General features: G+C 38.3%; 1 protein-coding gene across 1 annotated transcript in view; it reads right to left on the bottom strand.

Moving 5' to 3' along the window:
- The window catches only part of HDX (highly divergent homeobox), a 208,495-nt gene extending 180,909 nt beyond the window's left edge, over nt 1–27,586 (bottom strand). Inside the window, exon 1 of the mRNA XM_033121807.1 lies at nt 27,460–27,586. The gene's annotated coding sequence lies outside the window, so the exon portion shown is untranslated. The remainder of the gene's footprint in view (nt 1–27,459) is intronic.
- Nucleotides 27,587–27,793: the final 207 nt, after the last annotated feature.

Here is a 27,793-nt window from a genome sequence, read left to right as displayed (position 1 = left end):
TATGTAACTCTACGTTCATTGCAGCTGTATTTACAATAGTCAAGATATGGAAGCAACCCAAGTGCCCATCAATAGATGACTGTGTAAAGAAGAAGTGGTAGATATATACAGCGAAATATTACTCTGCCATAAAAAATAATGAAACCTTACCATTTGCAACAACATGGATGGACCTAAAGGGTATTATGCTACGTGAAATAAGTCAGACAGAGAAAGAAAAATACCATATGATCTCACCAATACGTGGAATCTAAAGAACAAAATAAACAAAACAGAAAAATACTCATAGATGCAGGGAAAAGACTGAAGGTTGCATAAAGGAGCGCGGTTAGGGAGCTCCTTTGAGTGAAAAAGGTGAAGGGATTAAGAATACAAATTGGTAGTTACAACATAGTCACTGGGGTAAAAAGTACAGCATAGAGAATATAGTCAATAATGTCGCAACAACCATATATAGTGCTGGTGGTACTAAACTAATTGGGGTGATAACTTCATAAATTATATAAACGTCTAATAAGTATGCTGTACACCTGAAAGTAATATGAAATAATATTGAATGTCAACTGTAAAAAAAATACAGACTGCTGTAACCAATGCTGATTAATAAAATAACTATTTTTTTTTTTTACAGAAGTACTAGAAACAATAAGGATAAAAGAAAATGACTATATATGAAATGTGTTTTTTTGGTAGAAGGTACGAGAAATGGAGATGTATTTCTACTGAAGGAAAAAAAGAGAAAGTGGTGCAAAAGTAATTGTGGTTTTGCAATTATTTTTAACCTTTTAAACCGCAATTACCTTTGCACCAACCTAAAATGATTGTTCCAAAATAAGAAAGGAAAAAGGACAAAACCTAATTAGAGACAGAAAATTACAGTAGGTTTGTCAAAGAACTCGTCTTTTTCTAACTGAAGTTTATTGGGGTGACAATTGTTAGTAAAGTTAAATAGATTTCAGGTGTACAATTCTGTAATAAATCATCTATATATCACATTGTGTGTTCACCACCCAGAGTCACTTCTCCTTCCATCACCATATATTTGATCCCCTTTACCCTCATCTACCACCCCCCCCTTATCCTCTGGTAACCACTAAACTATTTTCTGTGTCTATGAGTTTTTGTTTTTTCATTTGTTTGTCTTGTTCATAAAAGAACTCTTAAAAAGAAATTTTAGGAGAAAAGTCGATCAAAATGGTGGTGTGAGGTGAGCCTCTGTAAAGCTCCCTTGGAATTTACAACTAATCGAAAAATAGCTCCACAAAGGACTCCCTGCACAGCAGACAGGCAAGACTAAGAGGCCCAATACTGAATTCACTGAAAGGTGGGCAAATCGCACGAACTGCGGAGGAGGGAAGGAACAAGTGCGGAGACAGAGCTGTGCGGGCACAGGACGCAAACCTAGCTCAATGCTCCGAGCTCACTGCATCCTGGAACTATCGCACCTGTGGGAGAGGGAAGAACTCGGACTGCTAGGGCTCCGCTTATGGCCCACAGGGCTCAGGGGGCAGCATATAACACGGCTGAACCCAATGCTCACGGCAGAGACCTCAGAGAAAAGACTGAGGGAAGAAGGCTGAAAACAGTGGTTTAAGCCCTCACTGCCGAGCAGAGAACAGAAGCCTTAGGCACTGAGACTAGCCGCCCCCTCCCCAACCTCCCAGAGCTCACCCCGCCCCCACCTGGCCGGTGCTAGAAGTGGAACAGTAGCAGTGTCAGATCAAAAGAACAGAATATTTGCTGTTCTGAGAACTGTGGACTGCAGACACAGATTCACAGCCCAACTAGTTCCGTCAGAGGGGAAGGAGCTGTGGAAGAAGGACCGGCTGTGGTGGTGGTCACCGCCATTGCTCTGGGACAACTCTCACAACTCACCCCGCCCCTGGCCCCACCTATCTGGGTGGATCCCTGCAGGAGTAAACAGAACTGCTGAAACATACGGGCTCTGAATCAGGTGCAGGAAGAGCTTTGGAACTTCAAAAGCTCTCTGCATATCCACACGGACACTGCGCCCTGTGACCCAAGCGAACTATTAACGGAGGAGAAGCCCAACTCCCAGGGAATCCCCCCATTATGTGAGAAGCTGGAATACTGCAGAGAAAACATAGCACTACCGTGTGAGATAAATAAAAGGCTGAGGTCGGAGAGAAAACAAAACATTCTACCAACAAGTACTGCAAAACAAAAGAAAGACCTCTTCCTATCAACCTGTTGCAGAGGCCACTTCTATAGATGTCTAGGAAGAGAAATAATAAATCAGTAATTGCCATGAATAACCAAGGCAACAAGACAGCTCAGAAAGAAAGTTAAAAATCTCCAGAAAAGGAACTTATGGATACAGAAATATGTGACTTAAACGACAGAGAATTCAAGATTGCACTTCTAAAAAATTCAACAAGATGCAAGAAAACACAGAAAGGCAGTTCAATGAACTCAGAAACGCAACCAAAGAACAAAATTAGCATTTTACGAAAGAGATTGAAATTTTAAAAAAGAACCAAATAGAATTTCTGGAGATTAAGAACTCAATAGAAGAAATTAAGAATGAAATAACCAGCTTAGGTGGTAGAGTTGACCAGATGGAGGAAAGAATCAGTGATATTCGAAGTTAGAAACCTGAAAACTACACAGATGGAAGAAGAAAGAGACTTGAGACTTAAAAGAAATGAAAGAACTCTACAAGAACTTTCTGACTCCATCAGAAAGGGCAATATAAGAATAATGGGCATACCAGAAGGAGAAGAAAGAGAGAAGGGAACAGAGAATATATTCAAGCAAATTGTTGATGAGAACTTCCCAAACTTGTGGACAGAACTGGATCCTCGAATCCAAGAAGCAAATAGAACACCTAATTACCTCAATCCCAACAGGCCTTCTCCAAGGCACATTGTATTGAAGCTGTCTAAAATCAACGACAAAGAAAGATTCCTCAAGGCAGCCAGGGAAAAGGAGACGGTAACCTACAAAGGAAAGCCCATTAGATTATCATCAGATTTTTTGGCAGAAACTCTACAAGCCAGGAGGGAGTGGAAACAAATATTCAATCTATTGAAAGAGAGAAATTATGAGCCACGAATAATGTATCCAGCAAAGCTATCCTTTAGATATGAAGGAGGAATAAGAATAAAGACCTTTCCAGACATACAGAAGCTGAGGGAGTTTTCTAACACACGACCTGCACTACAAGAAATACTAAAGGAACAGATTCGACCACCATCAACAGGGACAATTTGTGGCAAGCAAAACATAAAAAGGGGGAGAATAAAGGGCTGATCCAGAATATGGGAATGGAGAAAGTAAGCGTGCTAAAGAAAATGGAATACTCTCAATATCAGACTTTCTTTTACTTAAACTTAAGGATAACCACTCACCAAAATTCCAGAACTGAAACACATGCTGTAATAAAAGAAGAAACAGAGGGAAACATCATAGAATACCACCATACAGAAATAATAGACAACAACGTAAAGACAAAGAAACAATGGAGACACAGCTTTACCAGAAAACTAAAGATAGAATGACAGGAAATCCTCACATATCAATAATCACCTTAAATGTAAATGGACTGAAGTAACCAATAAAAAGACACAGAGTAGCAGATTGGATCAAAAAACTAATCCCAAGCATATGCTGTCTCCAAGAGACAGATCTCAGCTACAAGGACAAGCATAGACTCAAAGTGAAAGGGTACAAATTGACACTCCAAGCAAATGGTACCCAGAGAAAATCAGGTGTAGCCATAATGATATCAGATGAAACAGACTTCAGGGTGAAAAAGATAACAAGAGACAAAGATGGACATTTCATAATGGTAAAGGGGACTATACAACAAGAAGACATAACAGTCATCAATATTTATGCCCCCAATCAGGGAGCACCGAAATATACCAAGCAACTACTAACAGAACTAATGGGAGTAATTGACCAAAATACAATTATACTAGGGGACCTAAATACATCACTGACAGCTATGAATAGATCATCCAAACAGAAAATAAATAGCGAAATAGCAGCCCTAAATGACACATTAGATGAAATGGACATAATTGACATATATAGTGCACTTCATCCTAAAACATCAGACTATACATTCTTTTCTAGTGTACATGGAACATCTCAAGGATAGACCACATATTGGGACATAAAATCAGCCTCAGCAAATTTAAGAAGATTGAAATCATACCAAGCATATTCTCTGATAATAAGGCTTTGAAATTGGATATCAACTGCAAAAAGAAAGCAGGAATATGGAGATTAAACAACATACTTTTAAAGAACGACTGGGTCAAAGAAGAAATTAGAGGAGAGCTCAAAAGATACATAGAAACAAATGACAATGAAAATACATCCTACCAAAAGTTTTGGGATGCAGCGAAAGCAGTTTTAAGTGGGAAATTTATATCATTACAGGCCTATCTCAAGAAACAAGAAAAATCCCAAATAAATAACCTCATGTTACACCTGAAAGAACTAGAAAAGAAGAACAAGTGAAACTCAAGGTCAGCAGAAGAAAGGAAATAACAAAAATCAGAGCAGAACTAAATGAAATAGAGAACAAAAAGACAATAGAAAAAAATTAATGTGACAAAGACCTGGTTCTTTGAAAAGATTAACAAAATTGACAAACCCTTGGCTAGACTTACTAAAATAAAGAGAGAAGACACAAATTAACAAAATCAGAAATGAAAAAGGAGAAGATATCACGGACACCACAGAAATACAAAGGATCATCCAAGAATACTATGAAGGACTATATGCCACCAAATACAATAACCTAGAAGAAATGGACAAGTTCTTAGAAACATATAGCCTTCTAAGGCTGAACCATGAAGAACTGGAAAATCTAAACAGACCTATCACCAGTAAGGAAATTGAATCAGTCATCCAAAACCTTCCTAAAAGTAAAAGTCCAGGACCAGATGGCTTCACTAGTGAATTCTACCAAACCTTCAAAGAGGATCTAATACCAATCCTGCTCAAACTCTTCCAAAAAATTGAAGAAGAGACAGTACTCCCTAACTCATTTTATGAGGCCAACATTACCCTGATACTAAAACTTGGTAAGGACAACACAAAAAAAGAAAACTACAGACCAATATCTCTGTTGAATACAGATGCAAAAATCCTAAACAAAATTCTAGCAAATCGAATACAACAATGCATTAAAAAGATCATTCATCACGACCAAGTGGGGTTCATCCCCGGAGCACAAAGATGGTTCAACATCCCCAAATCCAGCAATGTGATACATCACATTAACATAATAAAGGACAAAAATCATATGATTTTATCAATTCATGCAGAAAAAGCATCTGACAAGATACAACATGCATTTATGATTAAAACACTTAATAAAATAGGTATAGAAGGAAAGTACCTTAACATAATAAAGGCCATATATGATGAGCCCTCAGCTAATCTCATAATTAATGGTGAAAAACTGAAGCCCTTTGCTCTACGTTCAGGAACACGACAGGGCTGTCCCCTATCACCTCTGCTTTTCAACATAGTGTTGGAAGTCCTTGCCAGAGCAATCAGGCAAGAGAAGGAAATAAAAGGCATCCAAATTGGGAATGAAGAAGTTAAATTATCACTCTTTGCAGATGACATGATGCTATATATAGAAAACCCTAAAGACTCCACCAAAAAGCTATTAGAAACAATGAATGAATACAGTAAAGTTGCTGGCTACAAAAATCAACGTTGAAAAGTCCATTGCATTCCTATATACTAACAATGAAATCTCAGAAAAAGAAATACAAAAAACAATTCCTTTTGCAATTGCAGCAAAAAAGAATAAAATACCTAGGAATAAACTTAACCAAGGATGTGAAGGACCTACATACTGAAAACTATAAGACATTTTTGAAAGAAATTGAAGAAGACACAAAGAAATGGAAAGACATTCCGTGCTCATGGATTGGAAGAATCCACATAGTTAAAATGGCCATATTACCGAAAGCAATATACAGATTTAATGCAATCCCCATCAAAATCCCAATGGCATTTTTTGAAGAAATAGAACAAAAAATCCTCAGATTTGTTTGGAACCACAAAAGACCCTGAATAGCCAAAGCAATCCTAAGAAAAAAGAACAATACTGGAGGTATCACACTCCCTGACTTTAGCTTGTACTACAGGGCTACAATAATCAAAACAGCATGGTATTGGCAGAAAAACAGACCCATGGACTAATGGAATAGAATTGAGAACCTAAAAATAAAACCACATAAATATGGACAGACAATTTTTTTTATTAGTTTTAGATGCACAAGACAAAGTAATACTTAGACGTTTATCATTTATATCCCTCACACTGTGGACCCCCCTCCCCCCATCCACTATCTCTCTGACATCGCACCGAGCCATCCCATTTCCAGTCTCCACTCCCAATGCTTTACTCCGCCTCTTATAAATATATACATACATATATATACATATATATAATATTATAGTTGGCATTCATTATTGTTCAGCTTCAGGTGTACAGTGCAGTGATCAGGCATCTACATCTTCCCTGAGGTGGTCTCCCAAATGGGACACGTTGGACAGATAATTTTTGACAAAGAAGCTAAAAACATACAATGGAGGAAAGACAGCCTCTTCAATGAATGGTGGTGGGAGAATTGGAAAGCCACGTACAAAAGAATGAAACTGGACTGCTATCTGTCACCATGTACCAAAATTAATTCAAAATGGATCAAAGACTTAAGAATAAGACCTGACACAATAAACTGCATAGAAGAAAACATAGGTAATAAACTTATGGACCTTGGGTTCAAAGAGCATTTTATGAATTTGACTCCAAAGGCAATGGAAGTATAAGCTAAAATAAACGAATGGGACTATATGAAACTTAAAAGCTTCTATACAGCAAAAGAAACCATCGACAAAATAAAGAGGCAACCAACTGAATGGGAGAAGATTCTCACAAACAGTGCCTCCGATGAGGGGCTAATATCTAAAATATACAAGGAACTCATGAAACTCAACAACAAAAAACAAGCAACCCAGTTGAAAAATGGGCAGAGGACCTGAAGAGACATTTCTCCAAAGAGGACACATAAATGGCAAATAGACATATGAAAAAATGTTCAACATCACTAATCATCAGAGAAATGCAAGTAACAACCACAATGAGATATCACCTCACCCCAGTCAGAATGGCTATCATCAACAAGACAAATAGTAACAAGTGTTGGAGAGGCTGTGGAGAAAAAGGAACCCTCATACACTGTTTGTGGGTATGAAGACTGGTGCAACTGTTTTGGAAGGCTGTGTTTAGGTTCCTCAAAAAATTACGAATAGAATTACCATATGACCCAGCAATCCCTCTCCTGGGTATTTACCCAAAAAATCTGAAAACATTTATACATAATGACACATGTGCTCCAATGTTCATTGCAGCTTTGTTTACAGTGGCAATACATGGAAACAACCAAAATGTCCTTCGATAGATGAATGGATAAAGAAGTTGTGGCATATATACACAATGGAGTATTATTCAGCGGTAAGAAAGGATGGTATAGGAACATTTGTGACAACATGGATGGATGTTGAGAGTATAATGCTAAGCAAAATAAGTCAGACAGAAAAAGCAGAGAACCATATGATTTCACTGATATGTGGTATATGAACCAAAAACAACAAAAGAACAAGACAAACAAATGAGAAACAAGAACTCATAGACACAGACAATAGTTTAGTGGTTACCAGAGGGTAAGGGGGGTGGGGGTGGGAGATGAGGGTAAGGGGGATCAAATATATGGTGATGGGGAAGGAGAAGTGACTCTGGGTGATGAACACACAGTGGGATTTATAGATGATGTAATACAGAATTGTACACCTGAAATCTATGTAATTTTACTAACAATTGTCACCCCAATAAATTTAAAAAATAAAAGGAATTTTATGTGTAGTCAAGCTGACTAAGTTTGAAACGGATTTATTTGAGTTAGAAAAATAGGAGAATTTTAACATGAAAAGTACACTGGTACAAAATTAACATTTGGCTTTCTCTCTGTTAATAAGACAAAATTTTCTTAGATTATTGGCCTGTGCTTAATAAAAATTATAGACACGGGTTTTTCTTTCCCTTAAATGAAAACTACCTAGAAAACAATCAGTCTGTGTTTTGTCTTCATTAGGTCTTTGATTACTTAAGAAAACTGAGCCTTCTCTATTAAAAGAGCTAAGTTTTTACAATTACTATGTAACTTCTTGTATATGTTAAATTTCATGGGAAACAATGTCAAATAAATGATGTGAAATTTTCTTCAAGGTGTATCTATACAAAATTCCTTAAAAACTGATATGTCCTGGTATAATGTTATAATGTTATAAAACGTATATTATAAAAATAACCAAATTTACTTGTCAATTGCATCACTTTCTTTTGTGTATGTGAACTCTCATCAGTCTTTAACCATGGCCATTTTTAAGTCTTTTGTCATTTGCAGACAGTTACTGTTTTACGCTGATGCTTTTGTAAGTGTTCCTACAAAGGTGCTTCATCTTCTGGGAGATTGATGGAAAGAATCTGACAAGTATAGGTTTCTGACAACTAGGATCAATTTGCCTTCATGTGGGAGGGACGCTGTCGTGCAGGGGGGACTGCAGGGTCTCTGCTCCCGTTCCCCACATAAGAACGCAGGATATGGCTAGGCCTAAAAGGAACACCCACGGAGCCACAGGTAGGGAAGTCATACCACTATGGTCTCACTGGAGGCTGGGGTTACATGACGTGCGACCTGCTGTCCACTTTGCTGCCAACCGACCGACTCTCCTCTACTCTCCCTCAGTCTCGCTCTCTCCTCGACTTCCCTCCGTAGCCGTGGCAGTTATATTAGTGGCCAATGGCTAACTCGTTACAGCTGATGGCCAACAAGCCATAGCTGATGGCCATCCAATCACAGTTGATGGCCATTTACTACCTGAACCAGCACCTTTCCACGTGAGGCCGAGAGCCTGGAAACTGCTCTCTGGGGCTCTGTCCCCACAGACACTCATGAATCTTTCCAGTGTTTCCCCAAGGCTAACTGCACAGCCCCACAATGTCATGAGGGAGGGGCACATACAGACTGGGGATCAGAGCAACAAGTCATATTTGAGAAGGCAAAAATACTAGTGAAGAGGATTAAAGCTCTAAGCTTCTCCCAATTAGGGCAACCATATTTTTTAATGTGTCTATGATTCCAAAAGGTCTGGACCAAACACCATGGCAGAGACAAAGGAAGGGAAGAATGTCCCTAGGATTTTGGTTCTAGCTCTGGAAGGGGACAAAAATCCAATATAGCCCCATAAAGCAACAGCTACTAGCAGTGTATGCCACACTTCTCCAGGTGAAACCTCTCAGGAAGGAGTGAACTGCAGCAGCCAGTGGGCTGAAATCAGAGCTGTTTAGTTAGTGATCACTCATGAGCCCTGGTCATTAACCCTTTGCACTGACAGGCTAGTCTAAAGAGATTAACTCTATGGGTTGGACAATGGGAAGCCCAGGAATGGATGATCACGAATAAGCCCTGTGGGGACAGGATGTGTGGAAAGACATTTGAGTCCGCCTGCCAGAGTCTGAGGTTGAACTTACTGTTTTACATGTTCTAGCTCATAAGGCAATGACATCCCCTGGCAATCAGGAAGCTGATGCCCTAGTTCAAATATCAGCCTTAGCAAATGTCCCTTCATTACATACATGACACTGGGTACAAAGAAATAGTAGCCAGTGTAGTACCTGGATGGGGTGGCATACTGCCAAGGATGCTGCGTTGCCCTTAAAATACGATTTGGTTAATGCAGTAAAAGCATGTCCTCTACGTTCTAAACAATATCCAAGGCAACTACCAAACAGGAGTCTGGGACCATCTACCAGAGTTCCCAACTGGTGAGGGGCAAACAAATTGATTATATTGACACCCTCTCTGTGAGTGACGGCTCTAAATAGGCCCTGGTTTGTGTGAGCACTGAATTTAGCCTAACTCAAACTTTCCCTGTTGACATGCAACCAGGTTACCACCCTTAGGGAATTAGAGAAGCTGAATACCACGTATATATTCTCTTGCCAAAAAGATAATGATCAGGTGTTGCATTCCAAAAGTCATGATATATGCAAGAGCAAGCAAAAACACGTGACACCGAATGGAGGTTCCATTTCCCGTATAACCTGCAAGCAACAGGGTTGGTAAAAAGGGAAAATGGGATATTAAAGCAGCAGATTAATTTACTAACAAGTAAAACCACCTTGGCCAGGTGGACTAAAGCACTGTCCCAGGCTTTAACACATTTGAATGATCAACCAGTAATGGGGCAACTGCTGAGATACCCAGTGCCATAAAGGTATAGAAATTGCTGGAAACAACCATTGCCCTAACTCTCACCATGGATCAACATGCTATGCTGCTGAGAATACCAAGCCCCATCACATCTGGGAAAGGAATTGTATACTGGAATTTACAATGGGACATCCCACCAAAGTGGGTGAGTTACTTCATAACCATGGGCGAATGGGAACTATTTAATTTCTACTGGGATCACACTGTCCTTCTGCAAGCTGGACTTATTAAAATGCACTATACCTGGAATGGAACATGCACCATTGAAGGAGGGGAGAAAATGAGGGTTCTGATCTGACAGATCCCTCCCCTAGCCCATCTCCTTATGCCTGACAGTGCTGCCTCTCCTGGCCATCATGTATGGTATGTACAACAGGTCAATTTCCTAAAGCTGCCAACCTTCCTCTCCCCTTAAGGCACAGTGGGTACATTATTTTCCCACTGGTATGATCTTTTGGCTGCTGTCTTGTTTCCTTCCATTCGCCTGGGGGACATTATAGCATAAATAGAAGTCCTTACTAAATTACTCATCAAGCCTAGAATAATAGCCAACAAAGCCTATCCTTATTGATCACTGAAATGTTTCTAATGAAAAAATCTGTCCTCCAAAATAGAATGGCCTTGGATATTATTGAATGTTTAGTGTTCATACCTGATGAGTCTGTTAATGTGTCTTCTTTATTAAATAATATAAAAACACAAGTGAATGCCTGGAGTGATCTGACCTCCAACTTAAGTAACTTAGTAAATCAATGGTTCAGATAATGGGGCTCTTAATGGAAAAAATTGTCACTGATTTTGGAAATTATTTTCTTGTATTTTCTTTTGCCTGTGCCTATATTGTTGGTATGGCACCTGCCTCCAATGTAGCCAGATATCCACCAAATGAGCCACCTTCATGCTAATGAAACCTCTTGCTGACTACTCAGGACTCACTGCAAAAGAGGGGTGCATGTGAGATTATAAGAGTCGGCCATGGGAGATAAAATATTGGGGGAGGTCATCAGAAGACGTGACTGACAGTTGACCCCTCCAGCTGGACACTGGTGATTGGAGGATCTTCATTCCCTCTTCTATCTTTGGAATGTGTGTTCCTCTTGCCTTCAAGCTCCCAGAAGCTGCTCTCAGGATACAGTCTTGAGATAGAAATGTGGTATTGAGGCTATCTGGAGTTGGTACATGAATCAACCAGTTAAGGCCTCTATATAAACTTTTAAGATTCTGGCAGGCAGGTGCAGAAATCTAATCATCTTATAGCCACCCAAGATGAGCCTCATAAGTAAATTCCCTTGTTTGTAAAAACCTACAACCTACCAATCTTAAATGGTCTCTTAAATGCCTCTTTTTTTTTGACTCTTCCTGCTTTCCATGTAGGGGGCTGGATTCAGATTATAACTGAGAAGCTCCCAGCCAAATTTGTGAAGCAACAAACACTTTAAACTTAATGAAATTTTAACATGTGTAAAATAATTGCTATTATAAATCTGTTTTCAGAAGCTGTCACTTTAATCATTCATTTAGAGTTAATTATCATCCTTAAAAAAACAGTTCTATTTACCTTCTTTTACAATTAACTGACTAGATTTTGCAAATATTGCAAAAAAATAAATTTCATCATCTTCTAAACATAAAGTTCAAGTAACAGATATAGTGTCTATTCTAATACTATGAAAGGATATTCATTGGTTATTTATTGAGCTATAATTACTGAAATGCATTGCACACATCTCTTATCTTCCATTTTAGAGATGTAATAAGCCTCTATCACTTCAATGGAAATACGAAACAGGAAATTTTAACAAAAACCTATCATATAACTTCCTTAGGGCACAAAGAAATTGTACACTGACCTCATTTAAAAAAAAAAAAAACCACTTAAAATTCTATGTAATTGAGCAGAGACCCAAGATGGTGGAGTAGATAAGCACTGTGCCTGCTTCCTTCTGTAAGCACATTAAAAGTACAACTAAAGTATAGAACAATCAATCTGGAGAATCATCTGAAGTCTGGCTGAACAGAAGTTTTATAACTAAAGATATAAAGAAGAAGCCACATTGAATCTGGTAGGAGGGGCAGAGATGCAAAATGGGCCCTAAACCTCTGTCTGGTGGTTTAGAACCAGGAGGGATATCTTGACCATGAAGTTTCCTAACAGAGGAGCGAGAGATCCCAGCCCCACACTGGCCGCCCAGCCCAGAGCACTGGCACCAGAAAGAGGAAATCCCACAACATCTGACTGAAAAACAGTGTGGATTCCGACAGTTTGGGTGGGACAGAAGGTGGCAGGAAACCCAGATGTCCTCTTAAATGGCCTGCACAGACTCTCTTACTGGCAGGTACTCACCCTGGGCTCCGGTGAAGGGACAGTAACTCCGGGGGCGTCAGAGGCTTCCAGGGGCAGACTGAGGTATGTGGCTTCAGGTGAGGGCTGAAGGACAGTTGCCATTTGTCGTGCGAGAGATCCTGCTCGCTTCACCGTCTGTCGTGTGGGGCGGCCTGTGGGGTCTCAGCTCCTGCTCCCCACATAAGAACGCAGGATGTGGCTAGGCCAAAAAGGAACAGCCACGGAGCCATAGGTAGGGGTCATACCACTATAGTCTCACTGGAGGCTGGGCGAGACACGTAATCGCAGTCCACCATTCACTTCTCTGCCTGCCAACCAACCAACCAACCAATCAACACAGCCCAAAAGTTACATCAGTAGCCAATTGGCTAACCGGTTACAGCTGATGGTCAACCAATTACAGTTGATGGTCATTCTCTACCCAAGCCAGCACCTCCCCATGTGAGGCCGAGAGCCTGGAAACTGCTCTCTGGGACTCTGTCCCCACACCATTCTTCCTGTGAAGGAGCCTCCTCCCATGCAGCTGGAAGGCAGGTGCCATCTTTGCTGTGTTGAGACCACCCCCACACAGCTAAATCTGAATCTGATTGGCCTGGTGAGCTCTGCTGCTCCACCATGCTGACTCTCTGGGATGCCACCCCACTCAACTTGCCCAACACATGAGGTACTTTCTCTGAAAGCAGCCAGCCCTGCCATCATTGCATTCTTTCTTAGAAAACTATCAGAGTCCTCAGGCCCTAAGCAGGCGGCAGCTGGCCTCAGTGTGCTCTGAGCCTTTTGCTGAGTAGCTCCAGGCTCAGCACTGACACCAAACCAGGGTCTAGATTAAACTGTTGGCCACAGCCACAGTTCTTCCCAATCTAGTGACTCCCTGAGATCCTGCCTCACCCAACTTAAAGTACCACACTAGGCTTTATCAAGGGTTGAACCTTAAGGGAGCTGGAGGGAGCAGCAGGCCTCATGGTGTCCTGGCTTTTTGTGGAGCTACCTCAGGCCCAGAACTGGTAGTAGCCATCCTCAGTTCACAGTGTGGCCTCTCCCACACACCTCCAGGGTTAGCATAGGCAGTGAACATCCAAGGATTGCTTTGTATTAGGTTGGTGCAAAAGTTAGTGCAGTTTTTGCAATTATTTTTAACCTTTTAAACTGCAATTACTTTTGCACCAACCTAATAGCTCCTACTGGGAAATCCATAGCCAATCACAGGCAGTGGGTGACCTGGGCCTGCACCGGAGCCCCACTTAAGAAGCCCCAGAACCAACATATTGGAGATTGGTTTCAGACCACAGCACAGCACCACCCAACTAGCCCCACAGTGACACACAAAAAGGGTGGTCTCAAGAGGCACCAGAGCCCACTGGAGTGAATCCCACTCAGCGGGATAAGTCCCCACACAGCAGCCCAAAAGCTGTGGACATGGCCAAACCCCACAGCCAATCAGCCTGAGGGCCAATCCCAACCACTGATATGCCAATAGCAATCAAGGCTCAAATATAACAGAAGAGAACATACAACCTCACAATGGACACTCCTGGAGCACCCAGAGCAGATGACTACAGAGACTGTGCCAGGGCCCCACAGGGCACCGACTATATAAGGACACCCAGCCAAGACTGGGAGACATAGAAGTTTTACTTAATACATAGAAACAAGCAGAGAGGCAGCCATAATGAGGAAACAAAGAAATATGTCCCAAATGAAAAAACAGGAGAAAATTCCAGAAACAGAACTAAACAAAATGGGGGCAAGCAACCTACCAGATAGAGTTCAAAACAATGGTTATAAGGATGCTCACGGAACTTAGTGAGAACTTCAACAAAGAGATAGCAAGCATAAAATAGGACATAGAAACCATAAAAAGGAACCCATCAGAAGTGAAGAATACGGGGCGGAGGGGGGGAGGGGCGTGGCTGGACGGCTCAGTTGCTTAGAGCGCGAGCTCTCAATGACAAAGTTGCCGGTTCAATTCCCACATGGGATGATAGACTGTGCACGATGCAACTAAGATTGAAAATGGCGACTGGACTTGGAGCTGAGCTGCGCCCTCTACAAATAGACTGAAGGACAACAACTTAGAGCTGATAGGTCCTGGAGAAACACATTATTCCCCAATATTCACCCACCCCCCCAAAAAAAAGTTAAAAAAAAGCAGTGAAGAATACAATAACTGAAATAAAGAATACAGACTATCTACTAGATAAAGCAGATGATCAAATCAGCAATTTGGAAGACAACATAGCAGAAAACACCCAATCAGAAAAACAAAAAGAAAAAATGAATCACCCAAAATGAGGATAATTTGGGACCTCTGGGACAACATCAAGCATAACAACATTTGCATCATATGGGTAGCAGAAGGAGAAGAGAGAAAGCATGGGATTGAAAACCTACTTGAAAAAATTATGACTGAAAACTTCCCTAACCTGGCAAAGGAAATAGACATACAAGTCCAGGAAGTGCAGAGTCCCAAACAAGATGAACCCAAACAGGCCCACACCAAGACACATTATAATAAGAACAGCAAAGGTTAAAGACAAAGAGAGAATCCTAAAAGCTGCAAGAGAAAGTTAACTAGTAACTTATAAGGGAGCTTTCATAAGATTTTTAGCTGATTTCTCAACAGAAGCTTCACAGGTGAGAAGGGAATGGCACAAAATATTCAACGTAATGAAAGGAAAAGACCTACAGCCAAGATTACTCTACCTAACGAAGCTATCATTAGAATCAAAGGAAAGATAAAGAGCTTCCCAGGGAAGAAAAAGGTAAAGGAGTTCTTCACCACCACAGCAGTATTATAGGAATGTTAGAAGGACTTCTTTAAGATGGAAAAAAAAAAAGATAAAAATTATGAATAATAAAATGGCAATAGCTAAACTCTATCAACAATTACTTTCAATGTAAATGAATTAAAGGCTCCACTGAAAAGACATAGGAGGACTGAATGGAGAAGAAAACAAAACCCTTACATATGCTGCCTACAAGAGACTGACTTCAGATTGAAAGACACACACACACAGACAGAAAGTAAAGGGATGGAAAAACATGTTTCAGGAAATTTGAAACAAAAAACAAAACAAAGCAAAAAAAGCTGGGGTAGCAATACTTATATGAGACAGAATAGACTTCAAAACAAAGGCTATCACAAGAGACAAAAACGGATTCAGTAATCCCACTTCAGGTTATTTTTCTGAAGAAACCCTAATGCTACTTTGAGGGGACATCTACATCCGTATGTTCATTGCAGCATTGTTTACAATGGCCAAGATGTGGAGGCAGCCTGGGTGTCTGTCAGTGGAAGAATGGATAAAGAGGAGGTGGTACATGTATACAATAGAATATTGCTGAACCATGGAAGGGAATGTGTTCTTATCTGCAGTGGCATGGATGAACCTAGAAGGTACTTTGCTGAGTGGAGTGTAAGACAGAGAAAGAAAGATGCAATGTGATTTTGGTTATACGTGGAATCTAAAGAACAAAATAAACAAACGAAACAGAAACAAATTCATAGATACAGAAAACATATTGATGGTTGCCAGATGGGAGGAGGTTTTGGGGGTGGTGGGTAAAAAAGAGGAAGGGATTAAGAAGTACAAATTGGTTGTTACATAATAATCATGCGGATGTAGGGACAGCATAAGGGATATAGTCAATAATATTGTAATAACTATGTATGGTGTCAGATGGGCACTAGATTTGTTGGGGTGATAGATGGGTTGGGGTTGAGGGACAGGGTCAAAAAGGTAAAGGGATTAAAAACTACAAGTGGGTAGTTACAAAATAGTCATGTAAAGTAAAGCATAAGGGATGTAAAGTAAAGCATAAGGAATATAGTCAATGTTATGGTAATAACTATGTATAGTGCCAGATTAGTACTACACTAGTAAGAGGAATCACTTCTTAAATTATATAAATGTCTAACCACTATGCTGTACACCTGGAATTAATATAAAATAATATTGAATGTCAGCTGTAATTGAAAAATCTAAAAAGGGTGGAAAGATAAAGGGTAATAAGAGGTCCAAATTTCCAGGTACAAAACAAATAAGTCATTTAGGGGGAATATTGTCAATAATATTGTGATAGCATGGTACAGTGACAGATGGTTGCTGGACTTATTATGGTGATCACTTCTTTAGGTATATGAATATTGAATAACTATGGTGTACCCCTGAAACTAATATAACATTGTATGTTGGCTGTATTTTAATAAAAATCTTAAAGAATCATAAGTAAATAAATAACAATTAAAAAATTCTATGTAATTAATATTTTACAGCTACATAAAAGCTAAATATATATTCATAGTGACGGGTACAAATTGCAAGACAATTTTATGTATACATTCTCCATATAAGCATATCAAAAGACATACATGTACAAGGACAATATCTCTATAGCTATATGTTTAATGTCTAAATTCAAAGAGGATTAATGTTTGTTCATGAAAAACATTATCACGTAAATATGCTAGACTTACTTGATTGTTTCAAAATTTAATTTATTAGCTTTTAACGACACTTGCTTTTATCACAAAGTGGTAATATGTTAAAATAAAATACCTTTAAACTACAAATACCTTATCATACACTCAGATATCAAGACTTCTGTTTAACAAAATTTTTAAAAAATCAATTTCATGTCTTGGCCACTGTAAATAAAACTGCAATGAACATTGGAGCACATATATCTTTACGGATAAAGTGTCCTTTGTTGGATGATTAGATAAAGAAGATGTGGTATATATACATAGTGGAATATTATTCTGCCATAAGAAAAGATGAAATAGTGCCATTTGCAATACATGGATGGATCTTGAGATTATTATGCTAAGTGAAATAAATCAAACAGAAAAAGTCGAGAACCATATGATTTCATTGATATGTGGGATATAAAACTGAAAACAACAAAGGACTAAGACAAACAAATGAAGAAACAAAAACTCATAAATACAGACAATAGTTTAGTGGTTACCAGAGGGTAAGGGGGGAGGGAGGTGGTAGATTAGGGGAAAAGGGATCAAATATATGGTGACGGAAAGAGAACTGACTCTGGGTGGTGAACACACAATGTGATAAATAGATGATGTATTACAGAATTGTACACCTGAAACCTATGTAACTTTACTAACAATTGTCACCCCAATAAACTTTAATTAAAAAAAAAATCAATTTCAAGCAGATAATAAGGTGAACAATGGAAATATAAATAGGACCTCAATTGGATAATTGATTTCCTTAGCTCTTCTTTCATACAATCCCATATGCATACTCATACAGAATATATGACAACTAATGAGCAGTGATAAATAGTGTCTCTTGATGAGCTAAATAGTACCTTGATCCATACATATTTGTTGACTAAGTTGTTTCCTTTTACATTTCTAACCCCAAGCAAATTGTGCAAGTAAATCACTTCTACCTTTCACTAGTTTATGTAAATATTTCCATTGCCACAAGCATTGGCCACTAACATCTTGCAATTCACATTCTAGGTTGACACCTTTAAAATATAGGTTGCATTTTGATTTACTATTGAGGGAAGCTCTATAAAATTTCCCATAGCCACATACTGGAAAAGTGATTGTTAGTAAATTATTTATTATATCAAAATAATCTATATGTCTCTTGGATTTCACTATACTGTGAATTTATCCTTTTTATTTCTCTCTTAACCTTTTTTCATTATGCACATAACTCCATCCTACCCTATTGTATCTCTTCTCTCATGCCACTCCCAGAGAGAATTTTGTTTGGTAATTAAAATTTGTTTTAAGAAGGTTAAAACCATATTTCTTCATTTAGACTGCATATTCTTTTAGTGCTTTGTGAATCAGATTTACATAGTATATGTTAAGATTTAAGGGTAGTTTTACCTAGAAGCAAAGAGGTGGACTGTTTATTTTATATCTTCCGTTCCTGATTTTACTGCAAAAGTCTGCAAAAACTTTGGGGGAGAAGTATATACATCCTGTTCTTTGGGGTTTCGAGGAAGATTCCTTAAAGCACACTATCTAGTGGTATATATGTAACAATATATAAACACACACATATATATTATTAAAGCAATATACATGTGCTTAGTTAATTCATGAAATAATGGAAGCATATATTGAACCCCACAAATACTTTGAACAGACTAAGAAACTGCTTAATAACTTAAAAGCCTCATGGATCACAACACAAATTCTGATAGCCACAGGTAAAAAAGAAGAAAGAAGATTCTTTTATTTCTTCTTTGAAAGAAGAAAACAAAAAGAAAAACAAAATCTTTCCTATACAGCCAAAAATATATCTTTGGATCTCTGTTTGAGGAACTCCATCTTAGGGTACTCAATTAATTACATCAAATGTCTTTTAGCCAACTACAATATTTTTTTTTTTTTTTAGAGAGAATTTTTGTCTTTATACCTGGTGGAAAGGCTCTGTGTGTGAGTGAATGCATGAATATTGTGGGTTTTTCTTTTCAAGATTATCAATGAAATAAAAACCTCAAATTTAAAAATTGCCATAAAACTTGCAGACCTCTGAAAACGTGTCCTTGGACTCCCAGGGGTATGCAGAACTCAGTTTGAGAGACACTGCCCTATGTTGAGATTGTGATGTTAAGATAGAAAACACATTATTGCCAAATCATAGACATATATATGTTTGAAAAGTGGGATTAACATTGACCCCTAATGTTTTTGTTATCACTGCATTTCTCCTGCCTAGTCATATTTCTCACGTGGATATGAGACACATAGGGAGAGATTGTTACTCAACTAACATGATTCTTGGTATTTCATCAAAATTATATTCCTTGGTGTTAATCAAACCAGATCTGAACACATGAAATACACTATCCAGAGTTTGATCATGACCATATTCAGTAACTGTTATTTTATTTCTAATATTTAAACTGACAACCATTTGCAAAAGGATTCTCAAGGCTGTTAGAAACTTAGAAACTACTTAGAAACTACAGATTCACCTATGAATTGTGAGAACATGTATTGCTCCAATATATTTTGCAGTAGTGAGAAATCAGAGAAAAACATTTTCTAGAATAACCCTCTCCTCTCCAAGTCACTGCTTTCAAAAGCTGCCAATATATAGAGGTATTACCACAGATATTTTGACAATTTACTCATTTAAATTTATTTATTAAGCACAATTACATGCATAGCACCATTAATGTACTATGTTCTGAACCTAAGTCTTCAACCATTTTAAAGGGGTCAAGAGAGTCAAAAGAACAAAGGTGTTTCTCAATAATGTCTTTATTACTTGTCTTTAAAGTTGAAGGTTAGAAAGTGGGCAATGAGCAGCAGGGATGGTCGTTATTGATACCGCTTCCTGAAGAAAAGCTGAACACAATTTTGAAGGCTTTATGTGCACTTAATATCTTTTATTAATGCAAGGATTTAATAACTTCTTAAAAATTAATTAACAAATAGAATCAAAGAATTTTTAATCTAGAAATACCCTTAGATATTTTGAAGATTATTCCCTCATTTCACAGTTGAACAAACCGAGGGCCATGGATGTGAAGTAATGTAATTCATAACTTGTTTTATGAAAAACGTCTAATATATATCATAAGCCCTTTAATGTCTAATTCACTTTGTCCAACATGAAGTATATTATAGAACACAAACTTACTAAATAAGTGATTTTGATGATACTTAGATATCAACTAAAGGACAATCCTGACTATATTCATTTGCTAGGGCTGCTGTAACAAAGTACCAAAGTACTTGGTGGCTTAAACAAAGACTCATTATCTCATACCGTGTTTCCCTGAAAATTCCGGACCATCAGCTCTAATGCATCTTTTGGAGTAAAAATTAATATAAGACCAGGTCTTATATTATATTGAAATAAGACTAGGTCTTATATTAATATTATTATAGTATAATATAAATATATTATATTATATTATATTATACCCGGTCTTATATTAAAATGAAACCGGGTCTTATGTTAATTTTTGCTCCAAAAGACGCATTAGAGCTCATGGTCCAGCTTGGTCTTATTTTCAGGGAAACACGGTAGTTCTGAAGGCTAGAAGTCTGAAATCAAGGTGTTGGCAGGGTTGATTCCTTCTGAGACTGTGAGGAAAAGATTTGTTTTAAGCCTTTTCCCTTGGTTTGTAAATGGCTATCTTTATGGTCAATCTTTATGGTCACTTGATATTCTCCCTATATTTGTGTCTGTATCCAAATGTATCCCCTTTTATAAAGACACCAGCCATATTGGATTAGGAGCCTACTTTACTCCAGTATGACCTCATCTTAATTTAACTAATTACATCTACAGTGACTCTATTTCAAAATAAGGTTATCTTCTCAGATATTGGGGCTTAGGACTTCAATAAATCAATTTATTTTGGGGGGCGCACAATTCAACCCATAACACTGACTAATTGCTTATTCCAATAACAAGATTATAGGCTGACTTTCCTTATCAGCCAAAAAACCCATCAATTTCTGTGCTCCCCTCCCCACTCAGGGATATCTATATTCTAATTCCTGGAACCTGTGAATATATTAGTTTCCATGGCAAAGAAAATTAAGGTTTCTGGAGGAATTAAGGTTGCTAATCAGCTGATCTTGAAATAAAGAGATTATCCTAGATTATTTGAGTGGGCCCAATGTTATCATAAAGATCCTTAAATGTGGAAGATGGAGACAGAAGAGTGTCAGAAAGATATGGTGTGAGAAAGACTTGATCAGCCATTGCTAGCTTTGAAGATGGAAGGGGGCCACAAGCCAAGGAATGTGGTAGCCTCTAGAAACTGGAAAAAGTAAGGAAACAGATTACTTCTTAGAACCTCCATAAAAGAAAGTTCTGTTGACACCTTGGTTTTAACCCAGTGAGATCTATTTCAGACCTCTAACCACCAGAAATGTAAGATAATATGAGTTGCATTAAGCCGCCATGTTGGTGGTAATTTGTTTAAGCAACAAATAGAAAACTAACACAGCTCCTCTTGAAGATATTTGTGACAGTGACCCAAATACATATATACTCTTTTGTAACAGTCTGTTGACAAGTCATGTAATTAGGATAAATATCATTCCAATGTAAGGCCATTACTATCACCAAAATAAGTGGATTCACTCAGACTCTTAACAATTTTACTTGCCATGTAGGTATAGTTAATGTTGACTCCAGAATGGAGCAAAGCTGATATATATTACTCAAGTAATACTTTGATTACATATTTATTTATACATGTGAAAATGGAAATTTTCAGGTTCTTTCTATGAAAAAGGAAATTCAAGGTTCTTTCTATAATTACCAGCTCTTAGAATTCTAAGCTGTACATGAAATTATATTTCAGTTTATATCAGTTCATCTCAGACTTTAATGTGTATATGAATCCCCTGGGAATCTTATTAAAATGCAGATTCTGATTCAGTAGATCTTGGGTGGGGCCAGAGATTCTATAATTTCTAAGAAGTTCCCAGGTGATGATCATGCTGCTGTTCCATGGAACACACTTTGAGTAGCAAGGATTTAATAGATACAGATTCATTAAACACTACCAGAAAAGTAAATTGGTTTCACATCAGAATCAATGCTAAGTTAAAAAAAAAAAATGTTTCTCTCTACATTAAGTACTACTAGCTGGGAAAAGGAAAAAAAAAAAAAAAACCTCAAAGGACCTTTAGCATCTTTTAAGTGAGCTTATAGGTTCTAAATAAAATGCCTGATTGATGAATTTATTAATTTACATACATATATGAAAATAACTTCATGTTGTCTTAAAATAGTGGCGATGAGTCAAGGCAGAGCATTCTATACCTAATGTAATACTTCCCACTAATGTAAAAAGTATTTCTTCATCTACATTTTACAATGCCCTGGATCTCTTCAAATTGTTACTCTGCTGAGGAGATTTCAACACAACACATGCTTGGTCTATGAAAGAGCAAAACTCTTTGGAGAATGGGTCTCAGATAATTACTTTCCTAAATGGCATAGCTATTTCATCCACAAAACACACAATGGTAGGCCAAACTAAACAAGTAAGAAAGTATAATACACAAAGAAATATATTAAAACAATATATTAGTGTAGTAGAAAACATATCTCACAATTTATTTTTTTCACAAAACACAATCAAGAAACGCATTCACCATTGCCTGGTACTAAACAGTAGAAAAGACTAATGTATGGGTCTGTCTACATGCCTTCTGCCACTGAAGCCATTAAAATTTTTTCATCTCCACAAAGAGAAAAAGAAAATGTCATAGGTATTAGAGACTCAGCAAGAGAGAAGTTAGGAGGAAATTATGCACACACACACACTTTTTAAAAACAATAAATAAAGATGGGCCTCACTCTAGCTCTCCAATCTATAACCTTGTAGTTAAAAGTACTCTATAATGACACCTGCTTTAAAGTCCTGCCTCTGTCACTTACCACTCATATGGCCTCGGGCAAGCACTATGCACAAATGCTTATCTACATGAGAAAAGTGTTTGCCGGGCATATAAGTCACATGTTTGCATGACTGTTTTAAGAACCTTAAAATAAATTGCTCCCAACTCCAAGGAAAGTGAGGCTGAGGAAATGTTTTCCAAAAATTTTGCCACTCTGACAACACATTTAAAGATTCTAAGGATCCACCCAATTGGACATAAGTCTAGTCCTAAAGCAATAAGAGACCAAGAAGGCAGGACAACTGCTGTTGTAGATTTAAGACTTGAAGTATAGCATTTAAATGACAAAATAATGTGATATATAGATGATGTATTACAGAATTGTACACCTGAAACCTATGTAACTTTACTAACAATTGTCACCCCAATAAATTTTAGTTAATAAAAAAATTTAAATAAATGACACAATATAATCTCATTTATTCATTTGACATGTACCTCGATCTCTGGTTAATTCAGACAATTTTGCTACTAGTTGGCATAAAGATGACTCCATTTGCTTGTACAGACAGGTTTCAGTTTATTGTCTTAAGATGTTATACAGCTTGGAAGGGTCTCAGAGTGTCAAAAACAGCTTCTGTATATATTAACCTTTCAAGCTTCCTTCTTATGCAGAATATATCTCTCTAATATTTGTACTGTTTACTTCCAAATCAGTATGCCTAGATATAGTGCACTCAGTGGAAGTATATTACGACACACCCAATTTCATGTTTAGTTACTAGCTCCACTATAAAACCAAAATCAATAATTCAAATATTTTTATCCTATTGGGGATTAACACTACACAAAAATATAATTCCCTCTGGAAGTATAATACAGTTTTAAAAGCATAATTAAATAAATATTTTAAAAATATATTTTATATACAATTTCATGCCATCTTTTTCAGCCAAGACTGACAGAGTGTTTTAATAAAACACCTAAAAAGAAATCTAAGTATACACCATTTGGTCAAGCTTAGAAATCATTGATTTTGTAGAAATAGTGTGGTGTTCCTGGAAAACATTATGGTATAACACACACACACACACACACACACACACACACACACACACACACACATACACACATTGTACTGGGACTCCAGAGATTTAGATCCTCACTACAGTTCTGCCAAAAAATTAATTGCATATCACCTTGGTCAAGTAAGAGCTTGTGATTAAATTTCAAGTAGATCTACCTGTATTTGCATCCTGTGACATTTTGTTGTGGCCCCAGGAAAGTCAACTACTTTGAGCCTGTTTTCTCATTTGTAAAATGTGAATATTAGAAACTATCTCATAGGGATGTTGGTTTAAATGTGATATATATAAAGTTGTCAGCACAATTCTTGGCATTAAATGCTTAATATATATTAGCATTTATTAATGCTGGCAAGGTACTTCACTTATTTGGCTTCAGTTTTCTCATATGTAAAATGGGGTGACTGGATTGTCATTAGAAAATCCATTCCAGCTCAAACTTACAATTTAAATGAGAAAGTCCAATGCCATCCTCTCACTAAGGTAGCAATTGTAAAATAAACCTTAAAAACACAAATGTCACACTCTTATTTTTTTCATATTTTACTTTAAGCTCTCTAAAATAAGCAGCACATTCCTAAGCATTATATTCTATCTAGAGTGTCCTACCTTTGAATAATTTTGTCTATTCGTCTATATATAAATGTCTAGGTAATTCTTATTAATTACTATGCAAGCTGGCTACAAACTAAAACACTTTGGAGGGATTCACATAATGTAGGTAATAAGAGAAAAAAATCAAAGAGAAAGGATTTTTCAGTTATAGTAAATAACAATCATAGTTCACTTATAATAATATATGACAATGATTTTCATATCACTATATTCTGATACCCTTTTGGATTACTCTCCATCCATGTTTCTAAACCGCATACCTTGATGTAATATTGGGATGGTGCCCCAAAATGAAGCAGCCAAGTGAAATCCGTAAAACACCTCTATGTTAAACCATGATCACACTTTCTTCCAAATAAAACAGATCTGTGAAACAATGCAGTTTGAAGCCCAAGGGGTAGGAAAGTGACTACTGATGTGTTATACAATAGCAATTATGGCAACCATGAGAATGATTAGCTATGATTCAAGAGACATGCAAATGAAAACCATCAGTGGTAGTCAATGTAAAGCAGCAATTGCAAGAAATATTGCAATAAAAAGAGTGAATAATTAATAGATTTTAAGAGAAGATATGGAGAAAATATGTGAAAAAATTACAGACAGAACAACTTCTTTCATAATGTTCCTTTGGTCTTGTTTATGGGGACAGAAAGTATTTGGAGGCCACCCATTATATAGAAATGTCTTTATTTCCTTTTCTCTGACTCATATTCAGGTTTATTCAGTCACTGGAGGGTCCCTTGATCAATGATGAATACATTTTCACATATATACCATTCTCTCTATAACAGTAGTACTTCATTTCCCAAGAAATTGGGAATCAAAGACCATATATGGCTGCAGATATTTCAAATAGTCATCCAAGTGCTGTGGGCAGAGAATAAAGAATTGGATGGCATGGGCCTAACTTTTAAGAAAGGTTTTAAAAGCCAGTTGAGGAGTCTAGTCTAACACATACATACACACCAAAGTACATAAGAGGAATATAAAGCAGGCAATAAGAAAGTAACAGATAAAAGAACAAATGTAGGAGTTCTAGAAAAGGTGAAGTTAATAAAGGTTGGGTTAGACTTGGAAGGCACTTATGGAGAGGTGTAACTTGAGTTAAGCTTCCAAAGTGGGTAAAATTTGAATAGGCCGAAGAAATAGCATCCTAGGTGAAGGGAATAGCAGTGGTGCAAGGAGCAAAATTCTGGAAGTAGACTGTTCATGGGACATTAAGGAGAGTTCTGTAGTGAAGAATAAAGTAAAATAAGGTACATGTGGTACAATGAAATGAATTGGGCTTGGAACAATTGAAAATAGGGAGCCAAGAATATTTTGCTGAAGAAAAATGACTTGATGAAAGAAGTGTTCATAGGCCATTAGTGTGGCAGGACGAATGAAGGATTTGGGGCACAAGTGAAGGCTTGCTAGAAGGCTTCTGGAGTTACTGGATGGGTAGTGATGAGAGTTTAGACTGTAGGATAAGAGAAGAATGTAGGAGAGGGCTTTCAAAGGAAAATTCACCAGGACTTAACCCCTTAACTACCCATGAGAAATGGAGAAAAATCCATATTCTGCTGTGAAATAGGACTTCATGATCAGACAGTAGAGCAGAATTAATAACACTATTGCACAATTTCTCCACCAAGAACAAGCAGGCAGATTGTTTCTCAGGGTTGGTGAGTAATATAGCCCCTCCCAATGGAGGGGTGTTGGGCAGGATTTGCCTTTGGTGGTTCTAGCAGAGACAGAGGAAGAAGAAAGAACTTAGCACGAAACCGGAATCAGAGACAAAGGCTTTATAAGAGACCTTTCCAAAAAGAAAGAAAGGGCAAAAAAGGAAAATGTCTTACTCTGAGTCTCCACAATGGACCTCACTCTGCGTCTCTCCCACAATCACTGAGTGGCACCCCAAATCAGAGTTCCTTGAAGATTAAAAGTAGGATTCACTTGAATAATTAGTGGTTTTTCCCCCTCCAAATTGTTTCTTATCTCAGTAATTTCTATTCCACAAATGTCTCTCTGAATTTTTTGCATTATTCCAAACCTGGTATCTGTAGATTAAGAATGTGCCCTCCTAAATTCATCAGGCCCATACTGGGTCTGATTATGCTCAGTAGGCCAGATTTAAAGTAACTGGCAGATCCCTGTTCAACAACTGGCACTTGAAACATCACAGGGCCAACCCCCAACCCTTTCCACATTCTGTCCAGACAGGGCTCAGCCCCACCCACTCCAGCGAAACGGAAAAAGCGCCTGCGCATACTATTCTCCTCGCCAAGAACTACCCCCTCCAAGTTGCTAATGCGCAGGCGCAGCACAGTCAGTGCGTTTGAGTAGGGCTGTGAGAAATCTACTGTCCAGTGAAATCTAGAAGCGGTAGAATTCACCACCCCCCGGACACACACACTCCTTTCTTCGGAGGCAGAGGCACCACTTCCTCCTACTCCGAACCAGAAGCGCGTCCCAAACATCGCCCCCCTCTCGGAGCAAGGTCCTTCGCTCTCTGGCAATACCCACCGCATCGCTATCTTCAGCTCGTTTCTAACCTCACGCTGCCACCAGGCTTCACTGGGAGGGTAGAGGCAGTTGGCTCCTCCAAAGCCGCATCAGTTTGTTGGCAGCCTCTTTAGGCCTCTGAACCTACGGGCCCTGCACTGGGCAGAGCATTAGCTAGGTGCCTCGCTTGCCCTCCTCCGCCCTTCACACCCACCCAGTCTGGGTGCTTACCTCGGGCGTGGTGCGGTCACGGGAAGGATCCCAGATTAGGCCACTGTTGGGGCAGGCAGATTCAGCGAGATTTTTCCTGGGTCTCCACTGCCTTCTCAGACAATGAAATCAGCGTGTCCGATCATCAATTCTCATCATGATCGTGACGTCACAAAAGACAGCGGCCAATGGGAGCCCGAGATCAGCTTCGGACAGTCCCTGGCCTCAGCCCAGAACCCAAGAGTAGGGAGGGAGGAGGGGAGATAGCTGCCTGCAGTGGGGCTGCTTCTTCCCGCACATCTGAGCTGAGTCCAAAGCCAGGCCTCTCTTTACCTCTCCCTTCCTGAATAGCTGT

Source organism: Rhinolophus ferrumequinum, chromosome X (assembly GCF_004115265.2).
Source record: "Rhinolophus ferrumequinum isolate MPI-CBG mRhiFer1 chromosome X, mRhiFer1_v1.p, whole genome shotgun sequence".
Taxonomy (NCBI): Eukaryota; Metazoa; Chordata; class Mammalia; order Chiroptera; family Rhinolophidae; genus Rhinolophus; species Rhinolophus ferrumequinum.
Note: the sequence above shows the minus strand (reverse complement) of the source record. Positions and strands in the feature narration are given on the sequence as shown.